The sequence below is a fragment of the Staurois parvus genome, unplaced genomic scaffold (genome assembly GCF_062004578.1).
Source record: "Staurois parvus isolate SC_StPar_1 unplaced genomic scaffold, SC_StPar_1.0 ptg003408l, whole genome shotgun sequence".
NCBI lineage: Eukaryota > Metazoa > Chordata > Amphibia > Anura > Ranidae > Staurois > Staurois parvus.
The window spans coordinates 159311-185873 of NW_028321204.1; the positions used below are offsets into that span (position 1 = coordinate 159311).

At 49.5% G+C, this 26563-nt stretch overlaps 1 protein-coding gene across 1 annotated transcript in view; it reads right to left on the minus strand.

The window, feature by feature from the left end:
* The window catches only part of SLC4A2 (solute carrier family 4 member 2), a 104669-nt gene extending 90438 nt beyond the window's left edge, over positions 1-14231 (minus strand). Inside the window, exon 1 of the mRNA XM_089667602.1 lies at positions 14182-14231. The gene's annotated coding sequence lies outside the window, so the exon portion shown is untranslated. The remainder of the gene's footprint in view (positions 1-14181) is intronic.
* Between the last annotated feature and the right edge of the window lie 12332 nt (positions 14232-26563).

The window sequence follows — 26563 nt, forward strand, 5'->3', positions numbered from 1 at the left end:
AATGAATGGAGGACCCCAGCGGAGGAGGGGTTAATGAATGGAGGACCCCAGCGGAGGAGGGGTTAATGAATGGAGGACCCCAGCGGAGGAGGGGTTAATGAATGGAGGACCCCAGCACAGGAGGGGTTAATGATTGGAGGACCCCAGCGGAGGAGGGGTTAATGAATGGAGGACCCCAGCGGAGGAGGGGTTAATGAATGGAGGACCCCAGCAGTGAAGAGGTTAATGGGGAGCGCTCACCTCTGGGTGTATTGGTCATCAGAGGAGAAGGGGAGGTCATGTGATAGAGGATGACAGACAGTCACATGACCAGTTCCCCTTCCCCTCTCCTCCAGCAATGATTTCTGGGAAATGTCCTGCTGAGCCCCCCCCCCCCCCAGAGGAGGCTGACACCCCATCACTGATTACCCAGAATCCTTCAGTGGTTGGACGGATTGACTACAGCTAGAGCGAGGACTCATCTGCACCGCACACACAGGACAATCACCACCAACAGAGCCATCACCACACCGACAATCCAATCACTGCACACCGTGGGTGGACAGAAGGAGGGGTGAATGGATCGAGGGTTGGATGGACGGTGGGGGAACAAGAGGGATCCAACTTCAGGACCACTAGGAATCTCATGGTCACAGGGTATCACCATGACAGTAAGACGTGAGGAAGCACTGGGGGTCTGCAGGACCTTCTCAGGAAACCAGGGACACAAGGAGGCACTGGGAGTCACCAGGATCTTCTCAGGACACCAGGGACACAAGGAGGCAATGGGAGTCACCAGGATCTTCTCAGGACACCAGGGACACAAGGAAGCATTGGGGGTACACTGGGGATCTTCTCAGGACACCAGGGACACAAGGAAGCACTGGGGGTCACCAGGATCTTCTCAGGACACCAGGGACACAAGGAAGCACTGGGGGTACACTGGGGATCTTCTCAGGACACCAGAGATACAAGGAAAAACTGGGGGTCACCAGGATCTTCTCAGGACACCAGGGACACAAGGAAGCACTGGGGGTACACTGGGGATCTTCTCAGGACACCAGAGATACAAGGAAAAACTGGGGGTCACCAGGATCTTCTCAGGACACCAGGGACACAAGGAAGCACTGGGGGTACACTGGGGATTTTCTCAGGACACCAGAGATACAAGGAAAAACTGGGGGTCACCAGGATCTTCTCAGGACACCAGAAACACAAGGAAAAACTGGAGTAACCAGGATCTTCTCGGGACACCAGGGACACAAGGAAGCACTGGGGGTCACCAGGATCTTCCCAGGACACCAGGGACACAAGGAAGCACTGGGGGTACACTGGGGAACTTCTTAGGACACCAGAGATACAAGGAAGCACTGGGGGTACACTGGGGATCTTCTCAGGACACCAGAGACACAAGGAAGCACTGGGGGTACACTGGGGATCATCTCAGGACACCAGGGACCCAAAGAAGGACTGGGGGTTACTAGGGAGCTTCTCAGGTCACCAAAGACACAAGAAAATACTGACGGTCACTAGGGATTTTCTCAGGACACCAGGGACACAAGGAAGCACTGGAGGTCACCAGGTTCTTTGCAGGACACCTGGGACACAAGGAGGCAATGTGAGTCACTAGGAATCTTCTCAGGACACCAGGGACACAAGGAAGCACTGGGGGTACACTATGGATCATCTCAGGACACAAGGAAGCACTGGGGGTACATTAGGGATCTTCTCAGGATATCAGGGTCTCAAGAAAACACTGGGAGTACACTAGGGATCTTCTCAGGACACAAGGAAGCACTAGGGTCACTAGGGATCTTCTTAGGACACCAGGGACACAAGGAAGCACTGGGGGTCACTAGGGATCTTCTCGGGATACCAGGGACACAAGGAAGCACTGGGGATCACCAGGGATCTTCTCAGAACACCAGAGACACAAGGAAACACTGGGGGTCACGAGGGATCTTCTCAGAACACCAGAGACACAAGGAAACACTGGGGATCACCAGGGATCTTCTCAGAACACCAGAGACACAAGGAAACACTGGGGGTCACGAGGGATCTTCTCAGGACACCGGGGACACAAGGAAGCACTGGGGATCACCAGGATCTTCTCAGAACACCAGGAAGCACTGGGGGTCACTAGGAATCTTCTCAGAACATCAGGGACGCAAGGAAGCACTGGGGGTCACTAGGGATCTTCTCAGAACACAAGGGACACAAGTGAACACTAGGGGTGCACTAGGGATCTTCTCAGGATCTCCTCAGAACACCAGGGATGCAACTAAGCACTGGGGGTCACTCGGAATCTTCTCAGGACACCAGGGACACAAGGAAGCACTGGGGATCACCAGGATCTTCTCAGAACACCAGGAAGCACTGGGGATCACCAGGATCTTCTCAGAACACCAGGAAGCACTGGGGGTCACTCGGAATCTTCTCCAGACACCAGGGACACAAGGAAGCACTGGGGGTCACTAGGGAACTTCTCAGGACACCAGGGACACAAGCAAGCACTGAGGATCACCAGGGATCTTATCAGGACACCAGGGACACAAGGAAGCACTGGGGGTCACTAGGGATATAATCAGGACACATGGAAGCACTTGGGGTCATTAGGGATCTTCTCAGGACACCAGGGACACAAGCAAGCACTGGGGGTCACCATGATCTTCTTCGGACACCAGGGACACAAGGAAGCACTGAGGGTCACTCAGAATCTTCTCAGGACACCAGGGACACAAGGAAGCACTGGGGGTCACTAGGGATCTTCTCAGAACACCAGGGACACAAGGAAGCACTGGGGGTCACTAGGGATATTCGCAGGACACATGGAAGCACTTAGGGTCATTAGGGATCTTCTCAGGACACCAGGGACACAAAAAAGCACTGGGGGTCACTAGGGATCTTCTCCTGACACCAGAGACACAAGGAAAAATTGTGGGTGCACTAGGGATCTTCTCAGGATCTCCTCAGAACACCAAGGATGGAAGGAGGCACTGGGGGTCACTCAGATTCTTCTCAGGACACCAGGGACACAAGGAGGCACTGGGGGTCACTAGGAATCTTCTCAGGACACCAGGAAGCACTGAGGGTCACTTGGGATCTTCTCAGAACACCATGGACATAAGGAAGAACTGGGGATCGCTAGGGATCTTTTCAGGACACAGGGAAGCACTGGGCATCACTAAGGATCTTCTCAGGACACCAGTCACACAAGGAGGCACTTGGGGTCACTAAGGATCTTCTCAGGACACCAGGGACACAAGGAAGCACTGGGGGTCACTTGGAATCTTCTCAGGATACCAGGGTCACAAGGAGGCACTGGGCGTCACTACGGATTTTCTCAGGACACCAGGGACACAAGGAAGCACTGGGGGTCACCAGGATCTTCTCAGGACACCAGGGACACAAGGAGGAACTAGGGGTCACTAGGAATCTTCTCAGGACACAAGGAAGCACTGGGGGTACACTGGGAATCTTCTCAGGACACCAGAGACACAAGGAAACTCCAAGGGTCACTATGGATCTTCTCAGGACACCAGGAAGCACTGGGAGTCACTAGGGATCTTCTTCAAGACACCAGAGGCACAATGAAGCACTGGGGGTCACTAGGGATCTTTTCAGGATCTCAGGACACCAGGAAGCACTGGGAGACACCAGGGATCTTCTTCAAGACACCAGAGGCAAAATGAAGCACTGGGGGTCGCTAGGGATCTTCGCAGGATCTTCTCAGGACACAAGGAAAAACTGGGGGTCACTAGGCATCTTCTCAGGACACCAGGGACACAAGGAAGCACTGGGGGTCACTTGGAATCTTCTCAGGATACCAGGGTCACAAGGAGGCACTGGGCGTCACTACGGATCTTCTCAGGACACCAGGGACACAAGGAAGCACTGGGGGTCACCAGGATCTTCTCAGGACACCAGGGACACAAGGAAGAACTAGGGGTCACTAGGAATCTTCTCAGGACACAAGGAAGCACTGGGGGTACACTGGGGATCTTCTCAGGACACCGGAGACACAAGGAAACTCCAAGGGTCACTATGGATCTTCTCAGGACACCAGGAAGCACTGGGAGTCACTAGGGATCTTCTTCAAGACACCAGAGGCACAATAAAGCACTGGGGGTCACTAGGGATCTTTTCAGGATCTCAGGACACCAGGAAGCACTGGGAGACACTAGGGGATCTTCTTCAAGACACCAGAGGCACAATGAAGCACTGGGGGTCACTAGGGATCTTTTCAGGATCTCAGGACACCAGGAAGCACTGGGAGACACTAGGGATCTTCTTCAAGACACCAGAGGCACAATGAAGCACTGGGGGTCGCTAGGGATCTTCGCAGGATTTTCTCAGGACACAAGGAAAAACTGGGGGTCACTAGGCATCTTCTCAGGACACCAGAGACACAAGGAGGCACTGGGGGTCACTCAGGATCTTCTCATGACACCAGGGACACAAGGAGGCACTGGATGTCTAGGAATCTTCTCAGGACACAAGGAAGCACTGGTGGTACACTGGGGATCTTCTCAGGACACCAGAGACACAAGGAAACACTAAGGGTCACTAGGCATCTTCTCAGGACACCAGGAAGCACTGGGGGTCACTAGGGATCTTCTTCAAGACACCAGAGGCACAATGAAGCACTGGGGATCATTAGGGATCTTCTCAGGGCATCAAGGACACAAGGAAGCACTGGGGGTCACTAGGCATCTTCTAGGGACATCAAAGACACAAGGAGGCACTGGGGGGTCACTAGGGATTGTCGCAGGACATCAAAGACACAAGGAGGCACTGGAGGGTCACTAGGGATCTTCTCAGAACACCAGGGACACAAGGAGGCACTGGGGCGTCACTAGGGATCTTCTCAGGACACCAGAGACACAAGGAGGCACTGGGGGTAACTAGGGATCTACTCAGGATCTTCTCAGGACACCAGGGAACAAGGAGGTACTGGGGGGTCACTAGGGATCTTCTCAGAACACCAGGGACACAAGGAGGCACTGGGGGGTCACTAGGGATCTTCTCAGGACACAAGGAAACACTGGGGGTCACTAGGCATCTTCTAGGGACATCAAAGACACAAGGAGGCACTGGAGGGTCACTAGGGATCTTCTCAGGACACCAGGGACACAAGGAGGCACTGGGGGGTTAATAGGGATCTTCTCAGGACACCAGGGAACAAGGAGGCACTGGGGGGTCACTAGGGATTGTCGCAGGACATCAAAGACACAAGGAGGCACTAGGGCGTCACTAGGGATCTTCTCAGGACACCAGAGACACAAGGAAGCACTGGGGGTAACTAGGGATCTACTCAGGATCTTCTCAGGACACAAGGAAACACTGGGGGTCACTAGGCATCTTCTAGGGACATCAAAGACACAAGGAGGCACTGGGGGGTCACTAGGGATTGTCGCAGGACATCAAAGACACAAGGAGGCACTGGAGGGTCACTAGGGATCTTCTCAGGACACCAGGGAACAAGGAGGTACTGGGGGGTCACTAGGGATCTTCTCAGAACACCAGGGACACAAGGAGGCACTGGGGGGTCACTAGGGATCTTCTCAGGACACAAGGAAACACTGGGGGTCACTAGGCATCTTCTAGGGACATCAAAGACACAAGGAGGCACTGGAGGGTCACTAGGGATCTTCTCAGGACACCAGGGAACAAGGAGGCACTGGGGGGTCACTAGGGATCTTCTCAGGAATCTCCTCCACTAGCAAACAGAGGGATCACTAGCTATCTTCTTACAAATTATTGGGACACCTTAATTTGCATGTAGTGTGTAAGGCCCCCATACACAATGACACTGTCCGCCTGTAGTATGTAAGGTCCCGATATACAACAAGACTGTCCGCCTGTAGTATGTAAAGTCCTGATATACAACTAGACTGTCCGCCTGTAGTATGTAAAGTCCTGATATACAACTAGACTGTCCGCCTGTAGTGTGTAAGATCCCAATATACAACGAGACTGTCCACCTGTAGTGTGTAAGATCCCGATATACAATGACACTGTCCGCCTGTAGTGTGTAAGATCCCCATACACAATGACACTGTCCGCCTGTAGTGTGTAAGATCCCGATATACAACTAGACTGTCCGCCTGTAGTGTGTAAGATCCCAATATACAACTAGACTGTCCGCCTGTAGTGTGTAAGGTCCCGATATACAACTAGACTGTCCGCCTGTAGTGTGTAACATCCCAATATACAACAAGACTGTCCGCCTGTAGTGTGTAAGGTCCCAGTATACAGCTAGACTGTCCGCCCGTAGTGTGTAAGGTCCCGATATACAACTAGACTGTCCGCTTGTAGTGTGTAAGATCCCAATATACAACTAGACTGTCCGCCTGTAGTGTGTAAGATCCCAATATACAACGAGACTGTCCGCCTGTAGTGTGTAAGATCCCAATATACAACGAGACTGTCCGCCTGTAGTGTGTAAGATCCCGATATACAACAAGACTGTCCGCCTGTAGTGTGTAAGATCCCGATATACAACTAGAATGTCCGCCTGTAGTGTGTAAGGTCCCAATATACAACTAGACTGTCCGCCTGTAGTGTGTAAGATCCCAATATACAACTAGACTGTCCGCCTGTAGTGTGTAAGATCCCAATATATAACGAGACTGTCCGCCTGTAGTGTGTAAGATCCCGATATACAACGAGACTGTCCGCCTGTAGTATGTAAGATCCCGATATACAACTAGAATGTCCGCCTGTAGTGTGTAAGGTCCCAATATACAACTAGACTGTCCGCCTGTAGTGTGTAAGATCCCGATATACAACGAGACTGTCCGCCTGTAGTGTGTAAGGTCCCAATATACAGCTAGACTGTCCGCCTGTAGTGTGTAAGATCCCAATATACAACTAGACTGTCCGCCTGTAGTGTGTAAGGTCCCAATATATAACTCGACTGTCCGCCTGTAGTGTGTAAGGTCCCAATATACAACGAGACTGTCCGCCTGTAGTGTGTAAGATCCCAATATACAACGAGACTGTCCGCCTGTAGTGTGTAAGGTCCCGATATACAACTAGACTGTCCGCCTGTAGTGTGTAAGATCCCAATATACGAGACTGTCCGCCTGTAGTGTGTAAGGTCCCGATATACAACTAGACTGTCCGCCTGTAGTGTGTAAGATCCCAATATACAACGAGACTGTCCGCCTGTAGTGTGTAAGATCCCAATATACAATGAGACTGTCCGCCTGTAGTGTGTAAGATCCCAATATACAACAAGACTGTCCGCCTGTAGTGTGTAAGATCCCAATATACAACGAGACTGTCCGCCTGTAGTATGTAAGGTCCCAATATACAGCTAGACTGTCCGCCTGTAGTATGTAAGATCCCAATATACAACTAGACTGTCCGCCTGTAGTGTGTAAGGTCCCAATATACAGCTAGACTGTCCGCCTGTAGTGTGTAAGATCCCAATATACAACTAGACTGTCCGCCTGTAGTGTGTAAGGTCCCAATATACAGCTAGACTGTCCGCCTGTAGTATGTAAGATCCCAATATACAACTAGACTGTCCGCCTGTAGTGTGTAAGGTCCCAATATACAGCTAGACTGTCCGCCTGTAGTGTGTAAGATCCCAATATACAACGAGACTGTCCGTCTGTAGTGTTTAAGGTCCCAATATACAGCTAGACTGTCCGCCTGTAGTGTGTAAGATCCCAATATACAACTAGACTGTCCGCCTGTAGTGTGTAAGGTCCCAATATACAGCTAGACTGTCCGCCTGTAGTGTGTAAGATCCCAATATACAACTAGACTGTCCGCCTGTAGTGTGTAAGGTCCCAATATATAACTCGACTGTCCGCCTGTAGTGTGTAAGGTCCCAATATACAACGAGATTGTCCGCCTGTAGTGTGTAAGGTCCCAATATAGAACTAGACTGTCCACCTGTAGTGTGTAAGATCCCAATATACAACTAGACTGTCCGCCTGTAGTGTGTAAGATCCCAATATACAACTAGACTGTCCGCCTGTAGTATGTAAGATCCCAATATACAACTAGACTGTCTGCCTGTAGTGTGTAAGATCCCAATATACAACGAGACTGTCCGCCTGTAGTGTGTAAGGTCCCAATATACAACTAGACTGTCCGCCTGTAGTGTGTAAGATCCCAATATACAACTAGACTGTCCGCCCGTAGTGTGTAAGATCCCAATATACAACTAGACTGTCCGCCTGTAGTGTGTAAGATCCCGATATACAACGAGACTGTCCGCCTGTAGTGTGTAAGATCCCAATATACAACTAGACTGTCCTCCTGTAGTGTGTAAGATCCCAATATACAACTAGACTGTCCGCCCGTAGTGTGTAAGATCCCAATATACAGCTAGACTGTCCGCCTGTAGTGTGTAAGATCCCAATATACAACTAGACTGTCCGCCCGTAGTGTGTAAGATCCCAATATACAACTAGACTGTCCGCCTGTAGTATGTAAGGTCCCAATATACAGCTAGACTGTCCGCCTGTAGTATGTAAGATCCCAATATACAACTAGACTGTCCGCCTGTAGTATGTAAGATCCCAATATACAACTAGACTGTCCGCCTGTAGTGTGTAAGATCCCAATATACAACGAGACTGTCCGCCTGTAGTATGTAAGGTCCCAATATACAGCTAGACTGTCCGCCTGTAGTATGTAAGATCCCAATATACAACTAGACTGTCCGCCTGTAGTGTGTAAGGTCCCAATATACAGCTAGACTGTCCGCCTGTAGTGTGTAAGATCCCAATATACAACGAGACTGTCCGCCTGTAGTGTGTAAGGTCCCGATATACAGCTAAACTGTCCGTCTGTAGTGTGTAAGGTCCCAATATACAGCTAGACTGTCCGCCTGTTGTGTGTAAGATCCCAATATACAACTAGACTGTCCGCCTGTAGTGTGTAAGGTCCCAATATACAACGAGACTGTCCGCCTGTAGTGTGTAAGATCCCAATATACAACTAGACTGTCCGCCCGTAGTGTGTAAGATCCCAATATACAACGAGACTGTCCGCCTGTAGTGTGTAAGATCCCAATATACAACTGGACTGTCCGCCTGTAGTGTGTAAGATCCCAATATACAACGAGACTGTCCGCCTGTAGTATGTAAGGTCCCAATATATAACTAGACTGTCTGCCTGTAGTGTGTAAGGTCCCAATATACAACGAGATTGTCCGCCTGTAGTGTGTAAGATCCCAATATACAACGAGACTGTCCGCCTGTAGTATGTAAGGTCCCAATATAGAACTAGACTGTCCGCCTGTAGTGTGTAAGATCCCAATATATAACTAGACTGTCCGCCCGTAGTGTGTAAGATCCCAATATACAACTAGACTGTCCGCCTGTAGTGTGTAAGATCCCAATATACAACTAGACTGTCCGCCCGTAGTGTGTAAGATCCCGATATACAACGAGACTGTCCGCCTGTAGTGTGTAAGGTCCCGATATACAACTAGACTGTCCGCCTGTAGTGTGTAAGATCCCGATATACAACGAGACTGTCCGCCTGTAGTGTGTAAGGTCCCAATATACAACTAGACTGTCCGCCTGTAGTGTGTAAGGTCCCAATATACAGCTAGACTGTCCGCCTGTAGTGTGTAAGGTCCCAGCATACAACTAGACTGTCCGCCTGTAGTGTGTAAGATCCCAATATACAACTAGACTGTCCGCCTGTAGTGTGTAAGATCCCGATATACAACTAGACTGTCCGCCTGTAGTGTGTAAGATCCCAATATACAACTAGACTGTCCGCCTGTAGTGTGTAAGATCCCAATATACAACTAGACTGTCCGCCCGTAGTGTGTAAGATCCCAATATACAACGAGACTGTCCGCCTGTAGTATGTAAGGTCCCAATATATAACTAGACTGTCCGCCCGTAGTGTGTAAGATCCCAATATACAACGAGACTGTCCGCCTGTAGTATGTAAGGTCCCAATATATAACTAGACTGTCCGCCTGTAGTGTGTAAGGTCTTAATATACAACGAGATTGTCCGCCTGTAGTGTGTAAGATCCCAATATACAACGAGACTGTCCGCCTGTAGTATGTAAGGTCCCAATATAGAACTAGACTGTCCGCCTGTAGTGTGTAAGATCCAAATATATAACTAGACTGTCCGCCCGTAGTGTGTAAGATCCCAATATACAACTAGACTGTCCGCCTGTAGTGTGTAAGATCCCAATATACAACTAGACTGTCCGCCCGTAGTGTGTAAGATCCCGATATACAACGAGACTGTCCGCCTGTAGTGTGTAAGGTCCCGATATACAACTAGACTGTCCGCCTGTAGTGTGTAAGATCCCGATATACAACGAGACTGTCCGCCTGTAGTGTGTAAGGTCCCAATATACAACTAGACTGTCCGCCTGTAGTGTGTAAGGTCCCAATATACAGCTAGACTGTCCGCCTGTAGTGTGTAAGGTCCCAATATACAACTAGACTGTCCTCCTGTAGTGTGTAAGATCCCAATATACAACTAGACTGTCCGCCTGTAGTGTGTAAGATCCCAGCATACAACTAGACTGTCCGCCTGTAGTGTGTAAGATCCCAATATACAACGAGACTGTCCGCCTGTAGTGTGTAAGGTCCCAATATACAACTAGACTGTCCGCCTGTAGTGTGTAAGATCCCAATATACAACGAGACTGTCCACCCGTAGTGTGTAAGATCCCAATATACAACTAGACTGTCCGCCTGTAGTGTGTAAGATCCCAATATACAACTAGACTGTCCGCCTGTAGTGTGTAAGATCCCAATAAACAACTAGACTGTCCGCCTGTAGTGTGTAAGATCCCAATATACAACTAGACTGTCCGCCTGTAGTGTGTAAGATCCCAATATACAACTAGACTGTCCGCCTGTAGTGTGTAAGATCCCGATATACAACGAGACTGTCCGCCTGTAGTGTGTAAGATCCCAATATACAACTAGACTGTCCGCTTGTAGTGTGTAAGGTCCCAATATACAACGAGACTGTCCGCCTGTAGTATGTAAGATCCCGATATACAAATAGACTGTCCGCCTGTAGTGTGTAAGATCCCGATATACAACTAGACTGTCCGCCTGTAGTGTGTAAGATCCCAATATACAACTAGACTGTCCGCCTGTAGTGTGTAAGATCCCAATATACAACTAGACTGTCCGCCCGTAGTGTGTAAGATCCCAATATACAACGAGACTGTCCGCCTGTAGTATGTAAGGTCCCAATATATAACTAGACTGTCCGCCTGTAGTGTGTAAGGTCCCAATATACAACGAGATTGTCCGCCTGTAGTGTGTAAGATCCCAATATACAACTAGACTGTCCGCCCGTAGTGTGTAAGATCCCGATATACAACGAGACTGTCCGCCTGTAGTGTGTAAGATCCCAATATACAACGAGACTGTCCGCCTGTAGTATGTAAGGTCCCAATATAGAACTAGACTGTCCGCCTGTAGTGTGTAAGATCCAAATATATAACTAGACTGTCCGCCCGTAGTGTGTAAGATCCCAATATACAACTAGACTGTCCGCCTGTAGTGTGTAAGATCCCAATATACAACTAGACTGTCCGCCCGTAGTGTGTAAGATCCCGATATACAACGAGACTGTCCGCCTGTAGTGTGTAAGGTCCCGATATACAACTAGACTGTCCGCCTGTAGTGTGTAAGATCCCGATATACAACGAGACTGTCCGCCTGTAGTGTGTAAGGTCCCAATATACAACTAGACTGTCCGCCTGTAGTGTGTAAGGTCCCAATATACAGCTAGACTGTCCGCCTGTAGTGTGTAAGGTCCCAGCATACAACTAGACTGTCCGCCTGTAGTGTGTAAGATCCCAATATACAACGAGACTGTCCGCCTGTAGTGTGTAAGGTCCCAATATACAACTAGACTGTCCGCCTGTAGTGTGTAAGATCCCAATATACAACTAGACTGTCCGCCCGTAGTGTGTAAGATCCCAATATACAACTAGACTGTCCGCCTGTAGTGTGTAAGGTCCCAATATACAACTAGACTGTCCGCCTGTAGTGTGTAAGATCCCAATATACAACTAGACTGTCCGCCTGTAGTGTGTAAGATCCCAATATACAACTAGACTGTCCGCCTGTAGTGTGTAAGATCCCAATATACAACTAGACTGTCCGCCTGTAGTGTGTAAGATCCCAATATACAACTAGACTGTCCGCCTGTAGTGTGTAAGATCCCAATATACAACTAGACTGTCCGCTTGTAGTGTGTAAGGTCCCAATATACAACTAGACTGTCCGCCTGTAGTGTGTAAGATCCCGATATACAACGAGACTGTCCGCCTGTAGTATGTAAGATCCCGATATACAACTAGACTGTCCGCCTGTAGTGTGTAAGATCCCGATATACAACGAGACTGTCCACCTGTAATGTGTAAGATCATAATACACTGACATATATTATACACTGACACAGTATACACTGACACACTACACACTGACATATATTATACACTGACACACACTATACACTGACACACACCATACACTGACACACAATACACTGACAAAAATATTATACACTGACACAGCACACAGACACATACTATACACTGACACACATTATACACTGACACATATTATACACTGACACACTATACACTGATACATATTATACACTGACACACATTATACACTGACACACATTATACACTGACACATATTATACACTGACACACTATACACTGACATATTATACACTGACACATATTATACACTGACACACTATACACTGACATATAATACACTGACACACTATACACTGACACATATAATACACTGACACAGATTATACACTGCCACACTATACACTGACACACTATACACTGACATATTATACACTGACACACTATACACTGATACATATTATACACTGACACACTATACACTGACACAGATTATACACTGACACACTATACACTGATACATATTATACACTGACACACTATACACTGATACATATTATACACTGACATACTATACACTGACACAGATTATACACTGACACATATTATACACTGACACATATTATACACTGACACATATTATACACTGATACATATTATACACTGACACATATTATACACTGACACATATTATACACTGACACACTATACACTGACACCTATTATACAGTGACACATATTATACACTGACACACTATACACTGATACATATTATACACTGACACATATTATACACTGACACACTATACACTGATACATATTATACACTGACACACTATACACTGACACATATTATACACTGACACATATTATACACTGATACACTATACACTGACACCGATTATACACTGACACACTATACACTGATACATATTATACACTGACACACTATACACTGATACATATGATACACTGACACAGATTATACACTGACACACTATACACTGATACATATTATACACTGACACAGATTATACACTGACACACTATACACTGACACCTATTATACACTGACACAGATTATACACTGACACACTATACACTGATACATATTATACAGTGACACATATTATACACTGACACACTATACACTGATACATATGATACACTGACACAGATTATACACTGACACACTATACACTGATACATATTATACACTGACACATATTATACACTGACACACTATACACTGACACCTATTATACACTGACACAGATTATACACTGACACACTATACACTGATACATATTATACAGTGACACATATTATACACTGACACACTATACACTGATACATATTATACACTGATACATATTATACACTGACACACTATACACTGACACCGATTATACACTGACACACTATACACTGATACATATTATACACTGACACACTATACACTGATACATATGATACACTGACACAGATTATACACTGACACACTATACACTGATACATATTATACACTGACACATATTATACACTGACACACTATACACTGATACATATGATACACTGATACATATTATACACTGACACACTATACACTGACACATATTATACACTGACACACTATACACTGACACATATTATACACTGACACACTATACACTGACACATATTATACACTGACACACTGTACACTGACACATATTATACACTGACACACTCCTGAACACTTCAAGTCACATTCCTGAAGTAACAACTTCTCTCCAGCAAACTCACCTCATACCGACCAACCTCCTCGCTGACTGATCCCTCACTGACACACTGCCAGTACCTCCTCCACTGATCACTGACACACTGCCAGTACCTCCCCCACTCATCACTGCCCCTTCTACACATCACACGAATGTCCCATCCATGTTCACAGCACTGTCCTACATACATGCACTAATGTCCTTGAAATACCCAACATTGTACAATGTATGTTATATCTGACGCGTCTCCTCGCCGTCCAACACCTGACGCGTCTCCTCGCCGTCCAACACCTGACGCGTCTCCTCGCCGTCCAACACCTGACGCGTCTCCTCGCCGTCCAACACCTGACGCGTCTCCTCGCCTTCCAACACCTGACGCGTCTCCTCTCCTTCCAACACCTGACGCGTCTCCTCGCCGTCCAACACCTGACGCGTCTCCTCGCCGTCCAACACCTGACGCGTCTCCTCGCCTTCCAACACCTGACGCGTCTCCTCTCCTTCCAACACCTGACGCGTCTCCTCGCCTTCCAACACCTGACGCGTCTCCTCTCCTTCCAACACCTGACGCGTCTCCTCGCCTTCCAACACCTGACGCGTCTCCTCTCCTTCCAACACCTGACGCGTCTCCTCTCCTTCCAACACCTGACGCGTCTCCTCGCCTTCCAACACCTGACGCGTCTCCTCGCCGTCCAACACCTGACGCGTCTCCTCGCCTTCCAACACCTGACGCGTCTCCTCTCCTTCCAACACCTGACGCGTCTCCTCGCCGTCCAACACCTGACGCGTCTCCTCGCCTTCCAACACCTGACGCGTCTCCTCTCCTTCCAACACCTGACGCGTCTCCTCGCCTTCCAACACCTGACGCGTCTCCTCTCCTTCCAACACCTGACGCGTCTCCTCGCCGTCCAACACCTGACGCGTCTCCTCGCCGTCCAACACCTGACGCGTCTCCTCTCCTTCCAACACCTGACGCGTCTCCTTGCCGTCCAACACTTGACGCGTCTCCTCGCCTTCCAACACCTGACGCGTCTCCTCTCCTTCCAACACCTGACGCGTCTCCTCTCCTTCCAACACCTGACGCATCTCCTCGCCTTCCAACACCTGACGCGTCTCCTCTCCTTCCAACACCTGACGCGTCTCCTTGCCTTCCAACACCTGACGCGTCTCCTCGCCTTCCAACACCTGACGCGTCTCCTCGCCTTCCAACACCTGACGCGTCTCCTCGCCTTCCAACACCTGACGCGTCTCCTCGCCTTCCAACACCTGACGCGTCTCCTCGCCTTCCAACACCTGACGCGTCTCCTCGCCGTCCAACACTTGACGCGTCTCCTCGCCGTCCAACACCTGACGCGTCTCCTCTCCTTCCAACACCTGACGCGTCTCCTCGCCTTCCAAACACCTGACGCGTCTCCTCGCCTTCCAACACCTGACGCGTCTCCTCGCCTTCCAACACCTGACGCGTCTCCTCGCCTTCCAACACCTGACGCGTCTCCTCGCCTTCCAACACCTGACGCGTCTCCTCTCCTTCCAACACCTGACGCGTCTCCTCGCCGTCCAACACTTGACGCGTCTCCTCGCCTTCCAACACCTGACGCGTCTCCTCGCCTTCCAACACCTGACGCGTCTCCTCGCCATCCAACACTTGACGCGTCTCCTCGCCGTCCAACACCTGACGCGTCTCCTCTCCTTCCAACACCTGACGCGTCTCCTCGCCTTCCAACACCTGACGCGTCTCCTCGCCGTCCAACACCTGACGCGTCTCCTCGCCGTCCAACACCTGACGCGTCTCCTCTCCTTCCAACACCTGACGCGTCTCCTCGCCTTCCAACACCTGACGCGTCTCCTCGCCGTCCAACACCTGACGCGTCTCCTCTCCTTCCAACACCTGACGCGTCTCCTCACCTTCCAACACCTGACGCGTCTCCTCTCCTTCCAACACCTGACGCGTCTCCTCGCCGTCCAACACCTGACGCGTCTCCTCGCCTTCCAACACCTGACGCGTCTCCTCGCCTTCCAACACCTGACGCGTCTCCTCTCCTTCCAACACCTGACGCGTCTCCTCGCCTTCCAACACCTGACGCGTCTCCTCGCCTTCCAACACCTGACGCGTCTCCTCGCCTTCCAACACCTGACGCGTCTCCTCGCCTTCCAACACCTGACGCGTCTCCTCGCCGTCCAACACCTGACGCGTCTCCTCGCCTTCCAACACCTGACGCGTCTCCTCGCCTTCCAACACCTGACGCGTCTCCTCTCCTTCCAATACCTGACGCGTCTCCTCTCCTTCCAACACCTGACGCGTCTCCTCGCCTTCCAACACCTGACGCGTCTTCTCGCCTTCCAACACCTGACGCGTCTCCTCTCCTTCCAACACCTGACGCGTCTCCTCGCCGTCCAACACCTGACGCGTCTCCTCGCCGTCCAACACCTGACGCGTCTCCTCCTCACCGTCCAACACCTGACGCGTCTCCTCTCCTTCCAACACCTGACGCGTCTCCTCGCCGCCCAACACCTGACGCGTCTCCTCCTCGCCGTCCAACACCTGACGCGTCTCCTCCTCACCGTCCAACACCTGACGCATCTCCTCGCCGTCCAACACCTGACGCGTCTCCTCGCCGTCCAACAGCTGACGCGTCTCCTCGCTGTCCAACAGCTGACGCGTCTCCTCGCCGTCCAACACCTGACGCGTCTCCTCGCCGTCCAACAGCTGACGCGTCTCCTCGCCGTCCAACTCCTGACGCGTCTCCTCAATGTCCAACTCCTGACGCGTCTCCTCGCCGTCCAACACCTGACGCGTCTCCTCGCCTTCCAACACCTGACGCGTCTCCTCGCCTTCCAACACCTGACGCGTCTCTTCGCCTTCCAACACCTGACGCGTCTCCTCGCCTTCCAACACCTGACGCGTCTCCTCGCCTTCCAACACCTGACGCGTCTCCTCGCCTTCCAACACCTGACGCGTCTCCTCGCCTTCCAACACCTGACGCGTCTCCTCGCCTTCCAACACCTGACGCGTCTCCTCGCCTTCCAACACCTGACGCGTCTCCTCGCCGTCCAACACCTGACGCGTCTCCTCGCCTTCCAACACCTGACGCGTCTCCTCGCCTTCCAACATCTGACGCGTCTCCTCGCTTTCCAACACCTGACGCGTCTCCTCGCCGTCCAACACCTGACGCGTCTCCTCGCCGTCCAACACCTGACTCGTCTCCTCAACGTCCAACTCCTGATGCGTCTCCTCACCTTCCAACACCTGATGAGTCTCCTCACCGTCCAACACCTGATGTGTCTCTTCACTGTCCAACACCTGATGTGTCTCCTCACCGTCCAACACCTGATGTGTCTCTTCACCGCCCAACACCTAATGTGTCTCCTCACCGTCCAACACATGATGGGTCTCTTCACCGTCCAACACCTGATGTGTCTCCTCACCGTCCAACACAGAGTGTGTCTGCTCGCCTTCCAACACCTGACGCGTCTCCTCGCCGTCCAACACCTGACGCGTCTCCTCGCCGTCCAACACCTGACGCGTCTCCTCGCCGTCCAACACCTGACGCGTCTCCTTGCCGTCCAACACCTGACGCGTCTCCTCAATGTCGAACTCCTGATGCGTCTCCTCACCTTCCAACACCTGATGCGTCTCCTCACCATCCAACACCTGATGTGTCTTCTCACCATCCAACAGCTGATGTGTCTCCTCACCGTCCAACAGCTGATGTGTCTCCTCACCGTCCAACAGCTGAAGTGTCTCCTCACCGTCCAACACCTGATGTGTCTCCTCGCCGTCCAACACCTGATGTGTCTCCTCGCCGTCCAACACCTGATGTGTCTCCTCACCATATCCAACACCTGATGTGTCTTCTCACCATCCAACACAGAGTGTGTCTCCTCACCATCCAACACTAATGTATCTCCTCACCATATCCAACACTAATGTATCTCCTCACCATATCCAACACCTAATGTGTCTCTTCACCATCCAACACTAATGTATCTCCTCACCATATCCAACACTAAAGTATCTCCTCACCATCCAACATCTAATGTATCTCCTCACCATCCAACATCTAATGTATCTCCTCACCATATCCAACACTTGATGTGTCTCCTCATCGTCCAACACCTGATGTGTCTCCTCACCGTCCAACACCTGATGTGCTCCTCACCTTCCAACACCTGATGTGTCTCCTCACCATACAACACCTAATGTATCTCCTCACCATATCCAACACTAATGTATCTCCTCACCATCCAACACCTAATGTATCTCCTCACCAACCCAACCCAACACTTGATGTACAGTTTCTCCTCCTTGCCATCCAAAATCTGATGTATCTCCTCACCGTCCAACACCTAATGTATCTCCTCACCATCCAACATCTAATGTATCTCCTCACCATCCAACATCTAATGTATCTCCTCACCATCCAACACCTAATGTATCTCCTCACCATACATCATCTAATATGTCTCCTCACCATCCAACATCTAATGTATCTCCTCACCATCCAACACCTAATGTATCTCCTCACCATCCAACACCTAATGTATCTCCTCACCATCCAACACCTAATGTATCTCCTCACCATCCAACATCTAATGTATCTCCTCACCATCCAACACCTAATGTATCTTCTCACCATCCAACATCTAATGTATCTCCTCACCATCCAACATCTAATGTATCTCCTCAACATCTAACACCTATTTTGTCTTCTCACCATCCAACATCTAATGTATCTCCTCACCATACAACATCTAATGTATCTCCTCGATATCTAACATTTGATGACCATTCTCCACACCATCCAACTTTTGATGATCACATCTGATGTATCTCCTTCGCACCATCTAACATCCAAAGTATCTCTTCCTCAACATATAACATCTGATGTTTCTCCTCCACACCATCCAACATACAAAGTATCTCTTCCTCAGCATATAACATCTTATGTTTCTCCTCCTCACTATCCAACATCTGATGTATCTCCTCCTCACTATCCAACATCTGATGTATATCCTCACTATCCAACATCTGATGTATCTCCTCCTCACTGTCCTACATCTGATGCATCTCCTCACCATCCAACACCTGATGCGTCTCCTCACCGTCCAACACCTGATGCGTCTCCTCACCTTTCAACACCTGATGCGTCTCCTCGCCTTCCAACACCTGATGCGTCTCCTCAACGTCCAACACCTGATGCGTCTCCTCACCATCCAAAACCTGCTGCGTCTCCTCACCATATCCAACATCTGATGTGTCTCCTCACCGTCCAACACCTGATGCGTCTCCTCACCATATCCAACATCTGATGTGTCTCCTCACCGTCCAACACCTGATGTGTCTCCTCACCATCAAACACCTAATGTGTCTCCTCACCATATCCAACACCTGATGTGTCTCCTCACCATCAAACACCTAATGTGTCTCCTCACCATCCCACACCTAATGTGTCTCCACACCATCCAACACCTAGTGTATCTCCTCACCATCCCACACCTAATGTATCTCCTCACCGTCCAACTCCTGATGTATCTCCTCACCATCCAACACCTAGTGTGTCTCCTCACCATCCCACACCTAATGTATCTCCTCACCATATCCAACACTAATGTATCTCCTCACCATATCCAACACCTGATGTATCTCCTCACCATATCCAACACTTGATGTGTCTCCTCACCGTCTAACACCTGATGTGTCTCCTCACCGTCCAACACATGATGTGTCTCCTCACCATATCCAACTCCTGATGTATCTCCTCACCATATCCAACACCTAGTGTGTCTCCTCACCATCCCAAACCTAATGTATCTCCTCACCATATCCAACACTAATGTATCTCCTCACCATATCCAACACCTGATGTATCTCCTCACCATATCCAACACTTGATGTGTCTCCTCACCGTCCAACACCTGATGCGTCTCCTCACCGTCCAACACCTCCTGTGTCTCCTCACCATATCCAACACTTGATGTGTCTAATCACCATCCAACACCTAATGTGTCTCCTCACCATCCAACACCTAATGTATCTCCTCACCATATCCAACACTAATGTATCTCCTCACCATATCCAACACCTGATGTATCTCCTCACCATATCCAACACCTGATGTGTCTCCTGACCTTCCAACACCTGATGTGTCTTCTCACCTTCCAACACCTGATGTGTCTTCTCACCTTCCAACACCTGATATGTCTTCTCACCTTCCAACACCTGATGCTTCTCCTCACCTTCCAACACCTGATGTGTCTCCTCACCTTCCAACACCTGATGCGTCTCCTCACCTTCCAACACCTGATGCGTCTCCTCACCATCCAAAACCTGATGCGTCTCCTCACCTTCCAACACCTGATGCGTCTCCTCACCTTCCAACACCTGATGCGTCTCCTCACCATCCAAAACCTGATGCGTCTCCTCACCGTCCAACACCTGATGCGTCTCCTCCCCGTCCAACACCTGATGTGTCTCCTCACCGTCCAACAGCTGATGTGTCTCCTCATGTCCAAGAGCTGATGTGTCTCCTCACTTTCCAACACCTGATGTGTCTTCTCACCTTCCAACACCTGATGCGTCTCCTCACCTTCCAACACCTGATGCGTCTCCTCACCTTCCAACACCTGATGTGTCTCCTCACCATCCAAAACCTGATGCGTCTCCTCACCGCCCAACACCTGATGCGTCTCCTCACCGTCCAACACCTGATGCGTCTCCTCACCATCAAACACCTGATGTGTCTCCTCACCGTCCAACAGCTGATGTGTCTCCTCAGGTCCAAGAGCTGATGTGTCTCCGCACCGTCTAACACCTTTAGGTTTCTCCTCACTGTCCAACACCTGATGTATCTCCTCACCGTCCAACTCCTGATGTATCTCCTCACCGTCCAACACCTAATGTGTCTCCTCACCATCCAACACCTAATGTATCTCCTCACCATATCCAACACTAATGTATCTCCTCACCAACCCAACCCAATACTTGATGTACAGTTTCTCCTCCTTGCCATCCAAAATCTGATGTATCTCCTCACTATCCAACATCTAATGTATCTCCTCACCATACAACATCTAATGTGTGTTCTCATCATACAACATTTGATGACAATTCTCCACACCATACAACATTTGATGACCACATCTCATGTATCTCCTTCGCACCATCCAACATCTAAAGTATCTCCTCCTCAAGATATAACATTTGATGTATCTCCTCCTCACTATCCAACATCTGATGTATCTCCTCCTCACTATCCTACATCTGATGTATCTCCTCCTCACTATCCTACATCTGATGTATCTCCTCCTCACTATCCAACATCTGATGTATCTCCTCCTCACTATCCAACATCTGATGTATCTCCTCCTCACTATCCTACATCTGATGTATCTCCTCCTCACTATCCAACATCTGATGTATCTCCTCCTCACTGTCCCGCATCTGATGTATCTCCTCCTCACTATCCTACATCTGATGTATCTCCTCCTCACTGTCCAACATCTGATGTATCTCCTCCTCACTGTCCTACATCTGATGTATCTCCTCCTCACTATCCAGCATCTGATGTATCTCCTCCTCACTATCATACATCTGATGTATCTCCTCCTCACTGTCCAACATCTGATGGATCTCCTCCTCACTATCCTACATCTGATTTATCTCCTCCTCACTATCCAGCATCTGATGTATCTCCTCCTCACTATCCTACATCTGATGTATCTCCTCCTCACTATCCTACATCTGATGTATCTCCTCCTCACTATCCAGCATCTGATGTATCTCCTCCTTACTATCCTACATCTGATGTATCTCCTCCTCACTATCCTACATCTGATGTATCTCCTCCTCACTATCCAGCATCTGATGTATCTCCTCCTCACTATCCTACATCTGATGTATCTCCTCCTTACTATCCTACATCTGATGTATCTCCTCCTCACTATCCTACATCTGATGTATCTCCTCCTCACTATCCAACATCTGATGTATCTCCTCCTCACTATCCAGCATCTGATGTATCTCCTCCTCACTATCCTACATCTGATGTATCTCCTCCTCACTATCCAACATCTGATGTATCTCCTCCTCACTATCCAGCATCTGATGTATCTCCTCCTCACTATCCAGCATCGGATGTATCTTCTCCTCACTATCCAGCATCTGATGTTTCTCCTCCTCACTATCCAACATCTGATGTATCTCCTCCTCGCCATCTAACATCTGATGTACTTTATCTCCTCACTATCCAACATCTGATGTATCTCCTCCTCACTATCCTACATCTGATGTACTTTATCTCCTCACTATCCTACATCTGATGTATCTCCTCCTCACTATCCAGCATCTGATGTATCTTCTCCTCGCCATCTAACATCTGTTGTATCTCCTCTTCACCATCCAAAATCTGATGTGTCTTCTCCTCACAATGTAACATTAGATGCATCTCCTCATCATCTAACATGTGACACATCTCTTCCCCACCTCCCAACAAGTCATGTATCCCTTCCTAGGTGACAGAGCATATGAATTTGGGGTACATAATACATAGCAATGGGGTCACCAGGGGCCACTAGCACCTGAAGGTAATGAAGTGCTGATCATATGTCATTGTTTGACCGATTCTTCCAGACACGGCTGACAAACAAGCCTGCTTGGCCCTAAAGAAGTCAAAATGAACGTTTCAATGGTAAATGCGATGCGTTTCATCTCATACCTGGCAGTAGGACCAGGTAAGGTTCTTGAGGGCTTGTTTGATCCAGTAAGAAATGTAAAAGGGAATTTGGCAAGATCCGGATTCAGAGTGAAGATAGGACACACCAGATCCAACTTCTACAATTTGCAGTCAAATCTCCTGGAACGCCCCTTTCACCATCAAGTGTCAAAAATGTATGGCACAAGCTTCCAGCTATGTGAAAAATGTGAATTACGTTCCTCACAAAGTAGAACAATGGATGGAATAAAAATGTGACAAAAGTGACACCCTGCAGTCTGCCAGGAGCATGGACACGGTGTGACACCCTGCAGTCTGCCAGGAGCATGGACACGGTGTGACACCCTGCAGTCTGCCAGGAGCATGGACACGGTGTGACACCCTGCCAGGAGCATGGACACGGTGTGACACCCTGCAGTCTGCCAGGAGCATGGACACGGTGTGACACCCTGCAGTCTGCCAGGAGCATGGACATGGTGTGACACCCTGCCAGGAGCATGGACACGGTGTGACACCCTGCCAGGAGCATGGACACAGTGTGACACCCTGCCAGGAGCATGGACACGGTGTGACACCCTGCCAGGAGCATGGACACGGTGTGACACCCTGCCAGGAGCATGGACACGGTGTGACACCCTGCCAGGAGCATGGACACGGTGTGACACCCTGCCAGGAGCATGGACACGGTGTGACACCCTGCAGCCTGCCAGGAGCATGGACACAGTGTGACACCCTGCCAGGGGCGGGCTGACCATTTGGAAACTCGGGCACTGCCCGAGGGCCCGGGGTCAGTAGGGGGCCCCATGAGGTGCCCCTGGTACCTTTTTCATAGTCTTTTTTGAGTTTGGGCAAGGACACAGGGGCCCCATGATCCCCTATTGCCCGGGGGCCCCATGAGTTGTCAGTCCGCCCCTGCACCCTGCAGTCTGCCAGGAGCATGGACACGGTGTGACGCCCTGCAGTCTGCCAGGAGCATGGACACGGTGTGACACCCTGCAGTCTGCCAGGAGCATGGACACGGTGTGACACCCTGCCAGGAGCATGGACACGGTGTGACACCCTGCAGTCTGCCAGGAGCATGGACACGGTGTGACACCCTGCCAGGAGCATGGACACGGTGTGACACCCTGCAGTCTGCCAGGAGCATGGACACGGTGATATTACCTGGTGATCCCGCCTATAGATCCAAACCTTTTACTTCCAGGAGTGTCAGTTGCAGGGGTTGGGACAAACCATTACAATACTTCATGTCCACCTATGACAACCCTGTCCAGAGGGTGACAATGCTGACAAGGACAGGAATAGCGGCTCTACTGGCAGGATCAACAGGTAATAATACTACTTTACTGGGAGGACTCTGAAAAATACACCGCCGTGTCAATGCTACCGCTGTACTACCCATGTTGGGTCTCCATGTTCACCCCATATGGTGACATTGTACCGTATGATAGACAACTATCTCCTGTACTAGTTATAGTTCGTTATGGCTGAGGTTGGTGGACTGTTATCTCCAGTGCAAGTTATGGCTGAGGTTGGTGGACTGTTATCTCCAGTACTAGTTATGGCTGAGGTTGGTGGACTGTTATCTCCAGTGCTAGTTATGGCTGAGGTTGGTGGACTGTTATCTCCAGTACTAGTTATGGCTGAGGTTGGTGGACTGTTATCTCCAGTGCTAGTTATGGCTGAGGTTGGTGGACTGTTATCTCCAGTACTAGTTATGGCTGAGGTTGGTGGACTGTTATCTCCAGTACTAGTTATGGCTGAGGTTGGTGGACTGTTATCTCCAGTACTAGTTATAGCTGAGGTTGGTGGACAGTTATCTCCAGTGCTAGTTATGGCTGAGGTTGGTGGACTGTTATCTCCAGTGCTAGTTATGGCTGAGGTTGGTGGACTGTTATCTCCAGTACTAGTTATAGCTGAGGTTGGTGGACAGTTATCTCCAGTGCTAGTTATGGCTGAGGTTGGTGGACTGTTATCTCCAGTGCTAGTTATGGCTGAGGTTGGTGGACTGTTATCTCCAGTACTAGTTATGGCTGAGGTTGGTGGACAGTTATCTCCAGTACTAGTTATGGCTGAGGTTGGTGGACTGTTATCTCCAGTGCTAGTTATGGCTGAGGTTGGTGGACTGTTATCTCCAGTACTAGTTATGGCTGAGGTTGGTGGACTGTTATCTCCAGTGCTAGTTATGGCTGAGGTTGGTGGACTGTTATCTCCAGTACTAGTTATGGCTGAGGTTGGTGGACTGTTATCTCCAGTACTAGTTATGGCTGAGGTTGGTGGACTGTTATCTCCAGTACTAGTTATGGCTGAGGTTGGTGGACTGTTATCTCCAGTGCTAGCTATGGCTGAGGTTGGTGGACTGTTATCTCCAGTACTAGTTATAGCTGAGGTTGGTGGACAGTTATCTCCAGTGCTAGTTATGGCTGAGGTTGGTGGACTGTTATCTCCAGTGCTAGTTATGGCTGAGGTTGGTGGACTGTTATCTCCAGTACTAGTTATGGCTGAGGTTGGTGGACAGTTATCTCCAGTACTAGTTATGGCTGAGGTTGGTGGACTGTTATCTCCAGTGCTAGTTATGGCTGAGGTTGGTGGACTGTTATCTCCAGTGCTAGTTATGGCTGAGGTTGGTGGACTGTTATCTCCAGTGCTAGTTATGGCTGAGGTTGGTGGACTGTTATCTCCAGTACTAGTTATAGCTGAGGTTGGTGGACTGTTATCTCCAGTACTAGTTATGGCTGAGGTTGGTGGACAGTTATCTCCAGTGCTAGTTATGGCTGAGGTTGGTGGACTGTTATCTCCAGTGCTAGTTATGGCTGAGGTTGGTGGACTGTTATCTCCAGTACTAGTTATGGCTGAGGTTGGTGGACAGTTATCTCCAGTACTAGTTATGGCTGAGGTTGGTGGACTGTTATCTCCAGTACTAGTTATGGCTGAGGTTGGTGGACTGTTATCTCCAGTGCTAGTTATGGCTGAGGTTGGTGGACAGTTATCTCCAGTGCTAGTTATGGCTGAGGTTGGTGGACTGTTATCTCCAGTACTAGTTATGGCTGAGGTTGGTGGACAGTTATCTCCAGTGCTAGTTATGGCTGAGGTTGGTGGACAGTTATCTCCAGTACTAGTTATGGCTGAGGTTGGTGGACTGTTATCTCCAGTACTAGTTATGGCTGAGGTTGGTGGACTGTTATCTCCAGTACTAGTTATGGCTGAGGTTGGTGGACTGTTATCTCCAGTGCTAGTTATGGCTGAGGTTGGTGGACTGTTATCTCCAGTACTAGTTATGGCTGAGGTTGGTGGACAGTTATCTCCAGTGCAAGTTATGGCTGAGGTTGGTGGACTGTTATCTCCAGTGCTAGTTATGGCTGAGGTTGGTGGACAGTTATCTCCAGTGCTAGTTATGGCTGAGGTTGGTGGACTGTTATCTCCAGTGCTAGTTATAGCTGAGGTTGGTGGACTGTTATCTCCAGTACTAGTTATGGCTGAGGTTGGTGGACTGTTATCTCCAGTACTAGTTATGGCTGAGGTTGGTGGACAGTTATCTCCAGTACTAGTTATGGCTGAGGTTGGTGGACTGTTATCTCCAGTACTAGTTATGGCTGAGGTTGGTGGACTGTTATCTCCAGTGCTAGTTATGGCTGAGGTTGGTGGACTGTTATCTCCAGTGCTAGTTATGGCTGAGGTTGGTGGACAGTTATCTCCAGT